Raw genomic sequence first — 12,922 nt, forward strand, 5'->3', positions numbered from 1 at the left:
GTGTGTCCACTTCTCCCCACAGTTTTGTGTCATCCGCAAACTTGGATAGAGTGAAGTATACGAGGAGAGACTAGGGCACCTGGACCTCTTCAGCCTCCGCCAGAGAAGGGTGAGAGGTGACCTTGTGGCTGCCTATAAGTTCATCATGGGGGCACAGAAGGGATTTGGGGAGGCTTTACTCACCAAGGTGCCCCTGGGGGTTACAAGAAATAATGGCCACAAGCTAGCAGAGAGCAGATTTAAACTGGACATTAGGAAGCACTTCTTCACAATTAGAGTAGCCAAGGTCTGGAATGGGCTCCCAAGGGAGGTGGTCCTCTCCCCTACCCTGGGGGTCTTCAAGAGGAGGTTAGATAGGCATCTAGCTGGGGTCATCTAAACCCAGCCCTCTTTCCTGCCTATGCAGGGGGTTGGACTCGATGATCTATTGAGGTCCCTTTCGACCCTAACATCTATGAATCTATGAAACCCACACGGCAAAAAAACTGCCTCGTCCTGAGCAGTGCCGAGTCAGGGGCCAATCTCAGGGGGTGCACATGCTCCGCCTCCCTCCCCATGCCTCCCCTACCAGTCACCTGTGCTGGCCAGCCAGGGCTGCTCCAACCCAGCTCAACAGCCTGTGGTCCCACATGCACATTCAAATGCAGCGCCCAGGAGCAATAAACTGTGTTGTGATATATTCTGGAGTTTATTGCTCCATGCTAATAGCACATGTAGATACACCCAGAATGTCTTATTCAGTGTCTATCTAATTTATTACTATATAAAATACCGTGAATGTACCTGACAACAACAGCCATCCATATAGTTTTGCAATTTGCATTGTCCTCAGAGAAATCTCTCTCTCTCTCTCTCTCTCTCTCTCTCTCGTTATACTAGTACTGCTACTGCTTACTCATTTAGCAGAGGAAACGTTCATTTCAGGGAGTCTCTAGTTCTGTCCTATCCAAATGGGCTACATTTGTTTTTCTCTGCCTCTTTGTTTATCATTGAAGCTGATGCTAATGAGAGCTGGGGTATAGCTCCAGGTCCCTGGTATTTCTATGATCACAACAGCAAGTTTGTAAGCAATGAGGACAAGTGGCCAGAAAAGGCAGGCCAGACAATGAATTACTTCCTGTTACCATAGAAATCAGGTAGTGAGTGAGTTGCCTCATTCTCTGATGTTGCTTCCAACAAATGGAATTGCTTTCCTTTGCCAGGCCCACTAATGTGCATTCAGTTAAGTACCTACTGTGGTGTTTTCTCGGTACAGAACTTTTAAACTGAGTGCAGCTCCAAAACTGAGGAAGTTAACGCAACTTGCCTTCTCCCCTCTCTTACCCACTTTCAAAATCGAGGGATCTAGTTGTCCCTAGTGACTAAGATAAGTAGCAGGGGAAATACTTATAAGGAAAAACTTGTTCATAGTTCATGTGACCAGACTCTGGAATAGACTCCCAGTGGGGGTGGTGCAGGCACCTACCCTGGAGATCTTCTAAAGGAGACTGGACGCACACCTTGCTGGGGTTAGTCTACCCTAGCAGTCTTTCTTGCCCAGAGCAGGGGGGCTGGACCCAATGATCTCACAAGGTCCCTTCCAACCCTAAACTTCTGTGAATATGTGACAAAGGGGACAAGCACCAATGACATTAACTCCTTGGGTTCCAGCACCAAGCTGAAACTGCTGCTCCGGCAGAGGCGATGATTAATGCCGTCACTGTGAAATATGTGAATGTATTGAACGTGCATATGAGGATCTAAACTTGCTTTTTGTTTAACCTGCTGATGGCAATTAATGCACAGCTTTACTTTATGTTCATAATATACCCTACACTAGCCATCCTGGCAACACTCCTACCCATGGTTGTGGCTGAATGCCCTTGGACAAACACAACAACCACGACCAGCACTGGTGGGTCATCTAGCCTGTGGAAAGCCCTGTGCTTCTGATCTGGCCTGTGAGAAGCCCAGATGTGACCAGCAGGGCCCAATGAATTTGACACCCTTGGTGTGGTGTAAAGATCATCAGTCCACAGTAAATGTTGCTACATGCTTCTCTGCCTCTGAACTACAGCAAATCACTTCAGCTCTCTATGCCTCTGTTTCCTCTTACACTGTGGCTGCCTGATGACTTAGACTGTTAACTGTTCTCAGCAGAGATTAGCTCTTCCCACATGTCTGTCACCAGCACAATGGCCCTGTTTTCTGTTGCTGTCTATAGGTGTCACTATAAAATAATACAGATACTGTCACTCAGAATAACTTTTACTTAAGCCAAAGAGAACAAAACAGGAAAGAATGTGTGATTTATATCAAATAGCTACATACAAAAAAGAAAAAAAAATAGAATAGTTATCATCTTAAATAGACCACAACTGTGAACATCCTGGCTGTGTCTATTAATCTCAATATTCTGGTGCATACGTTGTCACCAAGCTCCCTGTGGCTAAAGTTAGTCAAATAAAGTAGTCACATAAACCTTTTCTGTTGCAACAGAGGTAATTCATGGATGGTTGTGTGATCCAAAATATCTTCTACAGTTTGGGGCAACAGAGTTGTGGACTTACCAAATTGTTAAAAGAAAAAAAGAAAGAGCATCCAGAAAAAGTTCCAGCTAGTCTGTGAGAATTTCAAAAGAGGTATCTGGACTTAACGTATCTTCAAAATATCTCCCTCACGTATAATAGAATCTGTACACAGGGGCACAGCAAATGCATTAATTTTATGGGAGATTTTCTTGGATCAAATGCAGTATACATTTAAATGGGCTGTGACAAGTAATTCAGGAGTTTCAGTGTACCATATGACATATTTTATTTTTTTATTACTTCTGACATGTCAACAGATTTGAGGAAAACATTTTTTCAGTAAGCACAGCTGCTATCAATTTAGATAATGATAGTCCATCACCATTTTTTGTGTATACAAACAAAGAGAGTGAATATTCATGCAAAGCAATGAGACACTGTATAATTCCAATTCATAAACCATTTTGCAAACTGTACAGGGTTAGGACAAAATTATTATTTGAGTTGCTGGTCTCAGCATTTCAAAAGCTGAAATAGAACACTTTTTTCGTCTTGGTGAATTTCATTGCAATGGATTCTGTTTTCATGATATATAAAATAATAGAGACGGCCTCAGATTCACTATCAGAGTGACAATTTACCCTGGCCAACATATTAATTCACTGTATATTTTTCTTCTCTTTAGTCCATCCCCCCCCCCCCATCTGTTTCTGACTTTCTCAGCCTCTACTTCCAAGATAAATGATGTTCTTGTAAGATCATTGCTAGTGGATGCTAGAAAAGTAGCCTCCGTAAGCTAATTTTCTCTCTTTCGCTCTTCATTATTCTACAGTGAAAGTTTAAGTGTGGGATTGTTAGTCTATCTCTTTACCAGTGGGTGGTAAATTTTCAGGCTAACAGTAAGAAAATGTGAATATTTATGACACTTCTTCTCATTAGTAATGAAGTTGGACTAGGTTTCCCATGGTTCAACTGAATTACCTAAGCCTGATTTAAAAGGCAATTGTTTATTTATGCAAAGGTCTTGAAGAAATTAGATCAAATTAAATTTCTCAGATTAAAGCACATGCAAAAAATCTCAGCTTTTTTCCATTACTTGTGTAAGAAATAAAATATCCTTCAAGATGTTGTCTCAGCACCTGGGCTTGCCTTTACATGAGAAATTACAATATATTAATTTTGGTCCACATTTGGAGGGGGAGGCATAGTTCATAGTTATTAAATGACTCAGAAAATCAAAGCATGTCCCTTTATCACAGAGTAATTCACCTCCTGACCTTAAGCCAAACTTCCAGCAGTGAGATCAACTCACCCAGTTCATCCTGCCAACTCTCCAAGACTGAGATCATAGGTAGAGGCAATCAATTGATATTTCCCTCTTGAAAATATTGGGTCCTGAATAGTGCAAGCCCAACTCTGATGAGAGACCATTTCAACACACCAGGCAGTCTTAAACTGAGCGTGAAAAGGGGTGGGAAATAAAACTTAAGAACTACAACTGTGATCTGCCATCTCAGTCTTCACATTCTCTGCCTCAGCATGCTTCCATGAGAGTTCTTCTTCTAGGTAGTACCTCTCCTTGGAGAAAATATAAATAACTTATCTTATAAGCATCTATGGGCACTTCTACATGACATGTGTTAATGTGCATTAGCCTACTTTAATGTACATTATGGGCATGCATCTACACGTGTGTGCCCTTAATGCACATTAAAAATGGCAAATTTAGGCTAATCATGCCTAAATTTGATACCTGCAAATGCAGATACCAAATTTAGGCATGATAAGTTGAAGTGCATTAACACGTGTGTAGATATGACCCAACACTAACTATAGTGCTGGATCTGCCCAGCCACTAGGGGCACATGGCAGGGCTGCAGGGACTTAGCACTAACTTTAGTGCCAAGTCTGTGCACATGTAGACACCTGCCAAAAATTGCTTAATGCACATTAACTTAATGTGCAGTAAATTTACCCAAGCTTAAATGCACATGTAGATGTACCCTATTGTCATCTATGTCTCATTCAGGTTGCTCATCAAGTTGAGAACTATTTCTTTTCTGCCTTTTCTGCAAGGGAAAAGTCACACATTCTGTGTACCACTGAATGGACTGTCATCTTGTCTAGCCCCCCCTGAGCCAGATCCAGAACATGGGGCTCCTTCCTTACAGGTTGGTTCCAAAAGTGGTAGGAGGGTAAGTGGCAGTGACAATGGGACAGTTTAATGCAGCCCTTGCCACCAACATATGTGTCCAATAGGGCTTTGTGCCCTGGATTTAGGCAGCAAGACCAACCCCCAAATTTCAGGTCCCTCTGCAAGCCCCACAGACCACATGATGCAGCTCTATGGACTGGATGTGACCCAAAGACTATAAGCTTAACACCACTGGTCTAGTTACCTCAGCTTATTTAGGATCCTCTCTGCTCACCCTGTATGGGAAGGGGGCTAGAAAAGGTGCCCTAAACAAAATCTTTCTCACTTCACCTGACTGGAAAACTCAGTCTCCCCCAGTGGGATCACTCTATCTGTCGTCCAAATCAAGTAATGAAGTTTGCGATCTAGAACATCCCCACAGATGATAAACCTAACAGTGACTAGCTGGAGCAAAAGACAGCATTTGTGGCCAGAGAACTTGAATGATTTGATACTAATATTGCTGCACGTAGTGAAACCAGACATGCAGGGGACAGGCAGCTCACAGAGCATGGTGATGGCTGCACCTTTTTTTTAGACAGAAAAAGGTAAAAAAGACAGAGAGATCCACCACACTGGTTTTGCTAACAAGACCAAGATTGTTATTTAAATGCTGGAATGTCCAGTTGGCATTACTGAGACTCTCATAGCCCTTCTTCTCCAACTAACCAACAGACAACATGCAAGCTCTCATTGACAGAAGAACTTTCAAAGCTTGGCAGAATAACAACAACTCCAAACAGAAGCATGACACTTATTGCCATAGTACAGCTAAGACCCAGAGAAAAATGCAAGAATAGTGGGAGGACAAAGCAAAAAGGACTCAAAAGTTTGCTGGTGGCCACGACATGCATAGTTTCTTCAGTGCAGCCAAAACGATCTATGGGTCAGGCAGACAAGATGTCCCTCTGAGGTCCAAGGATGTTCCAACGCTCCTTAAAGACAGACCCACCATCAACACCCAGCAGAAGGAGCACTTTCAAGAGTTCCTGAACCAAGACTCTGTTGTCAAAGACTACTGCCAAAGCCTTTTCACTACAACCCATTAAGGACTACCTTCAAATAAACCAACAAAAGAGACCTTGAAAGCCATCAAGCAGATTAAGCACAGTAAAGCATGTGATCCTCATGGAATACCAGCTAAAATCCATAATCAAGGTGAGAAAAAAGCTCTCTTGCCAACTACACATCATAATTATGAAAATCTGGAAACAAGAATAGACACCCAGTGAATTGAAAGATGCCAGAATCACTACCATATTAAAGAAAGGAGATAGCTTGGATTACAGCAATTATCATGGTATTGTACTCCTGTCCAAAGCTAGGAAGATCTTCACCTGCATTCTCCTCAATAGACACACTTTCCTTACTGAGGAGATTCTACCATTATCCGACTTTTTCAAAACACAACAGCAACCATCCTAAGCAATGCCTAGGAAACAGACCCCTTCATTATTAGAGCTGGAGTCATGCAAGGATGCATGATTGAACCAACACACTTTTCCATCTGCATTGCAGCTATTCCACATCTCATTGTTGACAGACTTCCAGCTGAAATCAGCATCCAATAGCTCATGGAGAGAAATCCCTTTCACATCAACCAAATCTAAGATAACCAACACCTCCGTTACTAATCGTCAATACACCGCCGTGTGTGCCCACTCAGTTGAAGATCTCCAAGTCATTTTCAACTGCTTCTGTGAAACCTTTCCTAAAAAGTGAACATAGACACAACATTACTGAACACTGGATACAATCTGACGGTGCTGCCTTTGAATGTCTCCAAAATCATGTCTTCAGTAATCATGTTGTTGTGTGTTGAGAAGCACATGAAAGCCTTGGAACATTATCATCAGCAATGTCTTTGGGAAAATCCTCTGTATCAACTAGAAGGACAGAAGATCAAATGCCAGTGGCTCAAGCAAACACCCCCAGCCTTGGAGCCAAATTTATATGGCAGCGGCTCCATTGGACAGGACTTATCATAATGATGCCTGACAACCAGGTCTCAAAACAGGTCCTATTCTCTCAACTTACTGATGGTCACAATGCTAGAGGTGAACAAAAGGAAAGATTCAAGATACCTTGAAAGGTAATCTGAAGGAATGCAATATTAACATCAGTACCTGGGAGACTCAAGCCCTGAATAATCCCCAATGGTGCCATAATGTACAACAAGGCATCAATCATTTCAAACAAACTAGCCTCACTATGGAGGAGGATAGATTACAGAGACAAAGGGGTGCCCCTCTACCAGCCAAAAAATTGTGCCCCAGCATCACCAGGATCTACTCCTTCATCCCAGAACTATTTGCCATGTCTGTAATTGAACATTCATATCTCTGATCATCCTCCTCAGTCAAGTATGGACTCAGTAAATGACTTAGTATATGACTTCCCTAAATACTGGTGGACTGTCATCCAGGGGCTGCCAGCAAATTACCTAGTATCAACATGGTAGCATCAGGAACTTCCCAAGTCACTACGTTCAGTGAGTTATTACTGCAAGCAGCCATGTCACATATGCCTATTAAAAAATGTATCAAGTTCCATCATAAAGCTAGTTAGGAACTTTTTTTCTCCCTTACCCTATTCTTTCTAATTTTCAGTCTAAATTTACCTTGGGTGACTATATATCTATTCCTTCTTGGGAAGATATTATCCTTTAACTTCTCCCTCCTGGGTATGTACCTGCCTGCTATAGTTATAGAGAGTAATTGTACCCTCTCTCAGCTAATCTTTCATATTCCTGTCTCATAAAGTAGACTCACCACTCCCTGGATCATCCTGGTAGCATTTCTCTTCAGTGCCAATAACTAGCAGGTGTGAACTCATCATTCTTGAACATGAATGACAAGAACTGTTCAAAGTAGTTAAGAGGAGAACCTACCTTTTGGACAATGTCTATACAAGCATACTTGAAATACCTCACCTGGGGAATCCTAGGACTGTGCTTGCCTTTTTCATGGCTAGGTCGTCCCAAGCCTGATAAACACACACATTTTTCCCCTGTATTGTTTACAGCACATGAGCCTTCATTTTATGGCAGATATTCTTATTAGTCCCTAAGTACATGAACACAGAAACTTAAATGTCACCCCATTGATCTTCCTCTTTCAATATTCTTCTAACACACTGAAGTTTTATCTTCATGGTTGAGCACTGCTATCTAAAATGGGGGTGCTCTTTTTTTGGTACCTGCGCCATAGCAGCTGCCTACAAGAGTGACTGCCATAGGGCTAAAGATTGAATCATGATATAAACTGACTTCATCATAACTGCCATGGCAGAAGCAATTCATTCAGCCGCACTCATGGTATAACAAAAATCAAGAAGAGCCTAGTAACATTTTTGAGCAAAAACAGATTTTAAGTGAAAAATGAACTCCTCTCCCCCCCCCAAAAAAAACCAAAACATTTTTTCAAAAAAAAGTTGACCATGTTGTCTCTTTTGTTTTCCTTGAAAATAATTTTCCTTTTTAAATTTATTATTCAGAGTATTAATTAAATAGTTACTAGCAATGTTGCTTTTCATTGTATAGGAAAAATACAGCAGAGAAGTGGAAAAATTCAGAAAATAGGTCTATTTGAAATTCTTCTAAACTCAACTTAATTTTTTTCACTCAGAAACAGTCTTCAAACACAGTGACTTTGAGGGTTTGAGTGAATTTATTCATAAATGAGATTTTGTACAGCATCTCTATCCAACTAACAGCTCTATCATCTAATGCACAAAACCTGTTTTGTTATATTTAGAAAATATCCACCCATGTTAGAAGAAAATGTGCTTGTATTGTATATGCACTACTAACAACCTCTCTGTATAATAAGCAAGAGCATTTGACTCATTGCAAGTTGTCTAAGCCACAGTCAGATCTGACCAAAATGACAGATGTAGGGGGGTGTTTCCTAAGAAGCATATGCTCTTCTCCTGTTTGCTGTCATTTTCTCCAGCTCACCTGGCTAGCGCCTGCATCATGTGGGAGCTCTGCTGGCATGCATGAATGCCAGAACAAAACACCGTGTCCTTTAAAAGACTCAGGAAGAGTCTGTGAAAACTGTGATTTTGTGGGTTCTAGAAAATGCAGTTATTTATTCATAAAAAGAAAGATTATGCTTTTCATTCCCTTAATGCTCAGCAGCATCAGATCAAAGCAGTAAATTCAGGAGAGTGAAAGAAGAGTGATAAGGAGTGTGGGATTAGAGCCAATAACTTTGGGGGTGAGAGGTAATGGAGAAGAGCAGTTCATGGCAAAATGTCAACACATTTCACAAGCTTGAATTTAAAGAAAGGCAAGGCCAGGAGATCCCAGCTTGGCAGTGCCAGAAGACATCAAAAGAATAAAAACCCATGTTTTCCTGAGAGGGAAACAGACTCAGACACTATATTAAATCCAACTTCTCCATGCTCCAGATTTTATATCTTAATGATCTCAGTCATACCATCTAGGAACACCAGCAGCAATCCTAGGGCCACCAGCTGAGTGCTTCTTTCTCTCAACTCTATCTTTGAAGGAATGCTTTCTGTGAAGTAAAAATTTAGAAGTCACTGGGCACGTCTACACGAGACGCTAACTGCACAGTAGCCTAATGACTGGGGAACCAGAGAACAGGAACTGCAAACAGGGGAAGCAGTTTGCAGGCAGTTTGCAGGCCAGTTCGTGGGTAATAGCACAGCCCAATAGCTCTTGGCCATGGCAGTGACTCATCGTACCTGCAGGCATCCCAGCATCACTGAGACCTCCACCCAGAAAGAGCCCGTGGCCCCAGACTGCAAGGGCTGTCTTGCATAGCCATTGGCAACTGGCATGGGGGAACTCCCACTTGTGGGGTGTGCACCCAGGTGAAGTCTCTGGAGGGCCGAGTGCAGGAGCTTGAGGTGGAGGTACATCAGCTGCACACCATCAGGGTCCACGAAGACTTCATTGATGACTACTGCCAGACCCTTCTCCAGAAGAAGGAAGAAGATAAAGAGATGGAGATGGTGGCCAACGTGATAGCTAACCAAGAAGACCCACCTGGAAAAACCTGGAAGACAGTCACCTCACTTTCCAGGAAATGCAGGACCAGGGCTACTCCCTCCTGTGGGGCTCTGAGGGACCCATCTGCTGTCTGCAACCCCTAGCCCATGAGGTCTGCTGCCTCCCAGGGGCTCGCATCCGAGATGTAACAGAGAGGATCACCAGGCTCATCAGGACCTCCAACTACTACCCCATGCTCCTCATCCACATGGGAACTAATGGCACAGCCAGGAGTAATCCAGACCAGGTCATGAGTGACTACATGGCTCTGGGGGCTGGGCTCAAGGGGTTAGGGGCCCAGGTAGTCTTTTCTTCGGTGCTTTCTGTTGCAGGCCGCAGTCCCAGAAGGGAAGGATGCATTGAAGAAGTGAACCAGTGACTCCAATGCTGGTGCCCCCCAAGAAGGCTTTGTTTTCCTTGACCGTGGCACACAATTCAGGGAGAAAGGACTCCTGGGAAGTGACAGCATCCACCTCACAATAAAAGGTAAGTCCCTGTTCACGGCCAGGATGACTGATCTTCTGGACGGGGCTTTAAAATAAAATTGTTGGGGGACAGGGATACAGAAATTTAAATATGTCCAGGGACCAACATACAAGTAAGCCCTGTACATAGGGACACTGGGAAAGCAACTCTTGTGGGAGCTGAGGGAACAGTTCTCCATCAGTGGGACAGGAAGAGGAGGGCCTCAGTAGGAGGACTCAGGTGCCTATATACTAACAGCAGGAGCATGAGGAACAAGCAGGAGGAGCTAGCCCTCCTACTCTCCAGTGGAAATTATGATCTAGTAGGGATTATGGAGTCCTAGTGGGACTCCTTACATGACTGGAGCATAGCTATATAGGGAAACACTCTGCATAGAAGGGACTGGGTGGGGAAGAAAGGCAGTAGCGTTGCTTTCTATGTGAAAGAGCAGTACACCTTCTTGGAGGTTATTACATTAACTCCAAAAATGAACAGCTTAAAACCCTCTGGGTTAAGTTGGGGGAGGGGGGCATGGTGAGAGAGACCTAACTGTAGGTGTATACTACAGACCACTAAACCAGGGGGTGGAACTTGATCTGGAGTTCACCTGAGAATTGCAGAGGCTGCACATGCACATAATGTGGTCGTCATGGGGGATTTTAATTATCCAGACATCTCCTGGGAGGAACACTTGGCCAAGTTGGACTGGTTGTGATCCTTCTGGACTTGTGTCGAGGAGCTCTTCCTAACTCATAATGTGCATGGGCCAACCAGAGGTGACACTCTGCTAGACTTGGTCCTGGCCAAAGGAGATGACCTGGTGACCAACTTAAATACAGCGGGAAAACTGGGCAACAGCAACCATGAAACTCATGTTCACTGTCCAATGTAAGGCAGACAAATCTGATAACAGGACTGAAGTCTTGGACTTCAAAAATACAAATTTCAACAAGCTTAGGTCAGTAGTAGGGGAAGTGCTACGGGACCAGGGACTGAAGGCGAAAGGTGTGCATGAAGAGTGGTTGTTCCTTAAAGATACGATCCTTGAAGCACAAAGGAAGTCCATTCCCATGCAGCTAAAAGGTAACAGAAAGGCTGGGAAGCCCTCTTGGCTAAACAGAGAAGTCACAGTCCTCTTAAGAAAAAAGAAAGAGGCTTATAAACAATGGAAGCTCAAGGTGGGCCCCAAGGAGGACTATTCCATGACAGCCCACATTTGCAGGGAACAGATAAGAAAGGCTAAAGCAGCAACCAAACTTAGATTAGCAATGAGAAGCAAGGGCAACAAGAATAGGTACATAAGGAACAGGAGGAAAACAAATGGGAGTGTGGGGCTATTGCTCAACAACTCAGGAGAGCTGGTTACTGGTACCCAGGAGAAAGCTGAACTCCTGAATGACTATTTCACCTTGGTCTTTTACAAGACCAAGGGGAAAACAATGCCAGATAGAGTACAGGATGGGCACAGTAGGAATAATCACCTCCCTACTATTGCCATAGAATTGGTGTATGACCAATTAATAAAATTAGACATATACAAGTCAGTGGGACTGGATGATCTTCATCTGAAAGTGCTGAAGGAGCTTGCTGAAGGAGCTGCAGAACCCCTGGCAAAATTTCCACAACTTATGGTGCTCTGGAGAAGTCTCTGAGGACTGAAAGAGGGCCAGTGTTGTGCCCATCCACAAGAAGGGCAGGAAGGAGGACCCGGGTAACTATAGGCAATTTAGCCTAACATCAATCCTAGGGAAAATCCTAGAAAAGTTCATCAAGGAGTCTATCTGAGATAAGCTTGCAGAAGATAAGATTCTGAATGACAGCCAGCATGGCTTTGTCGCAGGCAGGTCTTAGACACGTGTGTGGACACGAGAGAGTAAGTGGAAGTGGAAGCCAAAGCAGAGGCCAGCCTACTTTAAATTGCATTTTCCTCAAGCTCCTGTCACTGCTTTTTCTGCAATACCTTCCTATATCTGAGTTTCTCTCCCATTTGCTTTGACTCCAAATTTAAAGGTGATGTGAAAGGGCAGTGGTAGTTGGGACATATGCTATATGTTGGTGAGTCTCACTGATTCTCAATAAGTGACCTCAGTAAGTTAGCAGGTGAGTATAGGAGTCTAGTGGGACTGTGATTTGGTATAATGTGCACCTTCTTCCAGCCCCCTCAATCTGTACATTATACTAACAGGCTCCCTTTAGATTCCCTCTAGATTTAGAATCACCTCTGAATTTGGCCTTATGTGTCAGAAAATAAACTACAGCTGCTATGGGAATATGCCATGGGTTACCTGGGCAAAAGTTCAAGTGAACTGTGAAATGATTGATTAAGCAAATGATGAAGAGAACATCAGAAAAGGGGCAGAGGACTAAAGATGGGGAGATTTTCCCTGCAAGGATTTGCAGCAGAGTGGAGAACATTAAGTGGAAGAAATAAGGTAAGGAGATATGCGGAGCCTGATTTTTTTTCCAAAAAAAAATACCAATATGGATTTTATAGTGTGACCTTTAACACTGCTCTAGGCACACCTCACATACAGCTGACTTTACAATGTATTACAAGAGCACTGGAAATTGGCTGCGTTGGCCACCTGAGCTGCTCTGCACAGCTACAAATGGGATCTTGTGCCCTTTAACTGCAAGGTTATGGGCAACAGTTAGACAGATCCAGCCAAAACCTGTTTTTAATTGGTAGATCTCCTCTTCTTAGCCACAGTATTCAAGTGGGGGAGGCAGAGA

This window comes from Alligator sinensis, unplaced genomic scaffold, assembly GCF_000455745.1.
Source record: "Alligator sinensis unplaced genomic scaffold, ASM45574v1 scaffold780_1, whole genome shotgun sequence".
NCBI classification, from domain to species: Eukaryota; Metazoa; Chordata; order Crocodylia; family Alligatoridae; genus Alligator; species Alligator sinensis.